This window comes from Diorhabda sublineata, chromosome 10, assembly GCF_026230105.1.
Source record: "Diorhabda sublineata isolate icDioSubl1.1 chromosome 10, icDioSubl1.1, whole genome shotgun sequence".
Classification (NCBI taxonomy): Eukaryota; Metazoa; Arthropoda; class Insecta; order Coleoptera; family Chrysomelidae; genus Diorhabda; species Diorhabda sublineata.
In genome coordinates, this window is record NC_079483.1 from 25,945,618 (window position 1) to 25,950,277 (window position 4,660).

Genomic DNA, 4,660 nt, shown 5'->3' on the forward strand with positions numbered 1-4,660 from the left:
TGAAAATTTTCAAAGTCTATCTTCCTAATTTGAAGTCGAATCTCATCAATTTTTATATATTCGAGTGAGTTTGCAACTAACTTGGTCAGATATCGTCGATTTACAACCATTGAAGCAGATTGAGGTCGATTGTCACTTTATGTTGATTGAAAATTTTCAAAGTCTATCATCCTAATTGGAAGTCGAATCTCATCAATTTTTATATATTTGAGTGAGTTTGCAACTAACTTGGTCAGATATCGTCGATTTACAACGATTAAAGCCGATTGATGTCGATTGTCACTTTGTGTTCATTGAAAATTTTCAAAGTCTATCTTCCTAATATGGAGTCGAATCTCATCAATTCTTATATATTTGAATGAGTTTGGAACATCTTGGTCATATATCGTCGATTTACAACCATTGAAACCGATTGAGGTCGATTGTCACTTTGTGTTCATTAGAAATGTTCAAAGTCTATCTGCTTAATTTGAAGTCGAGTCTCATCAATTCCTATATATTTGAGTGAGTTCGCATCTAACTTCAACAGATATCGTCGATTTACATCCATTGAAGCCAATTGAGGTCGTTTGGCACTTTGTGTTGATTGAAGATTTTCAAAGTCTATCTTCCTAATTTGAAGTCGAATCTCATCAATTCTTATATATTTGAGTGAGTTTGCAACATCTTGGTCAGATATCGTCGATTTACATCCATTGAAGCAGATTGAGGTCGATTGTCACTTTGTGTTCATTAAAAATTTTCAAAGTCTATCTTCCTAATTTGAAGTCGAATTTCATCAATTCTTATATATTTGAGTGAGTTTGCAACTATCTTGGTCAGATATCGTCGATTTACATCCATTGGAGCCCATTGAGGTCGATTGTCACTTTGTGTTGATTGAAAATTTTCAAAGTCTATCTTCCTTATTTGAAGTCGAATTTCATCAATTCTTATATATTTGAGTTAGTTTGCAACTAACTTGGTCAGATATCGTCGATTCACATCCATTGAAGCCGATTGAGGTCGATTGTCACTTTGTGTTGATTGAAGATTTTCAAAATCTATCTTCTTAATTTGAAGTCGAATCTCATCAATTCTTATATATTTGAGTGAACTTGCAACATCTTGGTCAGATATCGTCGATTTACATCCATTGAAGCCGATTGAAAATTTTCAAATTCTATCTTCCTAATTTGAAGTCGAATCTCATCAATTCTCATATATTTGAGTGAGTTTGCAACATCTTGGTCAGATATCGTCGATTTACATCCATTGAAGCAGATTGATGTCGATTGTCACTTTGTGTTCATTGAAAATTTTCAAAGTCTATCTTCCTAATTTGGAGTCGAATCTCATCAATTCTTATATATTTGAATGAGTTTGGAACATCTTGGTCAGATATCGTCGATTTACATCCATTGAAGCAGATTGAGGTCGTTTGTCACTTTGTGTTGATTGAAAATTTTCAAAGTCTATCTTCCTAATTTGAAGTCGAGTCTCATCAATTCCTATATATTTGAGTGAGTTCGCATCTAACTTCAACAGATATCGTCGATTTACATCCATTGAAGCCAATTGAGGTCGTTTGGCACTTTGTGTTGATTGAAGATTTTCAAAGTCTATCTTCCTAATTTGAAGTCGAATCTCATCAATTCTTATATATTTGAGTGAGTTTGCAACATCTTGGTCAGATATCGTCGATTTACATCCATTGAAGCAGATTGAGGTCGATTGTCACTTTGTGTTCATTAAAAATTTTCAAAGTCTATCTTCCTAATTTGAAGTCGAATCTCATCAATTTTTATATATTTGAGTGAGTTTGCGACTAACTTGGTCAGATATCGTCGATTTACATCCATTGAAGCAGATTGATGTCGATTGTCACTTTGTGTTCATTGAAAATTTTCAAAGTCTATCTTCCTAATTTGGAGTCGAATCTCATCAATTCTTATACATTTGAATGAGTTTGGAACATCTTGGTCAGATATCGTCGATTTACATCCATTGAAGCAGATTGAGGTCGATTGTCACTTTGTGTTGATTGAAAATTTCCAAAGTCTATCTTCCTAATTTGAAGTCGAATCTCATCAATTGTTATATATTTGAGTGAGTTTGCAACATCTTGGTCAGATATCGTCGATTTACATCCATTGAAGCAGATTGATGTCGATTGTCAATTTGTGTTCATTGAAAATTTTCAAAGTCTATCTTCCTAATTTGAAGTCGAATCCCATCAATTTTTATATATTCGAGTGAGTTTGCAACTAACTTGGTCAGATATCGTCGATTTACAACCATTGAAGCAGATTGAGGTCGATTGTCACTTTATGTTGATTGAAAATTTTCAAAGTCTATCATCCTAATTGGAAGTCGAATCTCATCAATTTTTATATATTTGAGTGAGTTTGCAACTAACTTGGTCAGATATCGTCGATTTACAACGATTGAAGCCGATTGATGTCGATTGTCACTTTGTGTTCATTGAAAATTTTCAAAGTCTATCTTCCTAATATGGAGTCGAATCTCATCAATTCTTATATATTTGAATGAGTTTGGAACATCTTGGTCATATATCGTCGATTTACAACCATTGAAACCGATTGAGGTCGATTGTCACTTTGTGTTCATTAGAAATGTTCAAAGTCTATCTGCTTAATTTGAAGTCGAGTCTCATCAATTCCTATATATTTGAGTGAGTTCGCATCTAACTTCAACAGATATCGTCGATTTACATCCATTGAAGCCAATTGAGGTCGTTTGGCACTTTGTGTTGATTGAAGATTTTCAAAGTCTATCTTCCTAATTTGAAGTCGAATCTCATCAATTCTTATATATTTGAGTGAGTTTGCAACATCTTGGTCAGATATCGTCGATTTACATCCATTGAAGCAGATTGAGGTCGATTGTCACTTTGTGTTCAATAAAAATTTTCAAAGTCTATCTTCCTAATTTGAAGTCGAATTTCATCAATTCTTATATATTTGAGTGAGTTTGCAACTATCTTGGTCAGATATCGTCGATTTACATCCATTGGAGCCCATTGAGGTCGATTGTCACTTTGTGTTGATTGAAAATTTTCAAAGTCTATCTTCCTTATTTGAAGTCGAATTTCATCAATTCTTATATATTTGAGTTAGTTTGCAACTAACTTGGTCAGATATCGTCGATTCACATCCATTGAAGCCGATTGAGGTCGATTGTCACTTTGTGTTGATTGAAGATTTTCAAAATCTATCTTCTTAATTTGAAGTCGAATCTCATCAATTCTTATATATTTGAGTGAACTTGCAACATCTTGGTCAGATATCGTCGATTTACATCCATTGAAGCCGATTGAAAATTTTCAAATTCTATCTTCCTAATTTGAAGTCGAATCTCATCAATTCTCATATATTTGAGTGAGTTTGCAACATCTTGGTCAGATATCGTCGATTTACATCCATTGAAGCAGATTGATGTCGATTGTCACTTTGTGTTCATTGAAAATTTTCAAAGTCTATCTTCCTAATTTGGAGTCGAATCTCATCAATTCTTATATATTTGAATGAGTTTGGAACATCTTGGTCAGATATCGTCGATTTACATCCATTGAAGCAGATTGAGGTCGTTTGTCACTTTGTGTTGATTGAAAATTTTCAAAGTCTATCTTCCTAATTTGAAGTCGAATCTCATCAATTTTTATATATTTGAGTTAGTTTGCAACTAACTTGGTCAGATATCGTCGATTAACATCCATTGAAGCCGATTGAGGTCTATTGTCACTTTGTGTTCATTGAAAATTTTCAAAGTCTATCTTCCTAATTTGAAGTCGAATCTCATCAATTTTTATATATTTGAGTGAGTTTGCAACTAACTTGGTCAGATATCGTCGATTTACAACGATTGAAGCCGATTGATGTCGATTGTCACTTTGTGTTCATTGAAAATTTTCAAAGTCTATCTTCCTAATATGGAGTCGAATCTCATCAATTCTTATATATTTGAATGAGTTTGGAACATCTTGGTCATATATCGTCGATTTACAACCATTGAAACCGATTGAGGTCGATTGTCACTTTGTGTTCATTAAAAATTTTCAAAGTTTATCTGCTTAATTTGAAGTCGAGTCTCATCAATTCCTATATATTTGAGTGAGTTCGCATCTAACTTCAACAGATATCGTCGATTTACATCCATTGAAGCCAATTGAGGTCGTTTGGCACTTTGTGTTGATTGAAGATTTTCAAAGTCTATCTTCCTAATTTGAAGTCGAATCTCATCAATTCTTATATATTTGAGTGTGTTTGCAACATCTTGGTCAGATATCGTCGATTTACATCCATTGAAGCAGATTGAGGTCGATTGTCACTTTGTGTTCATTAAAAATTTTCAAAGTCTATCTTCCTAATTTGAAGTCGAATCTCATCAATTTTTATATATTTGAGTGAGTTTGCGACTAACTTGGTCAGATATCGTCGATTTACATCCATTGAAGCCCATTGAGGTCGATTGTCACCTTGTGTTGATTGAAAATTTTCAAAGTCTATCTTCCTTATTTGAAGTCGAATTTCATCAATTCTTATATATTTGAGTGAGTTTGCAACTATCTTGGTCAGATATCGTCGATTTACATCCATTGGAGCCCATTGAGGTCGATTGTCACTTTGTGTTGATTGAAAATTTTCAAAGTCTATCTTGT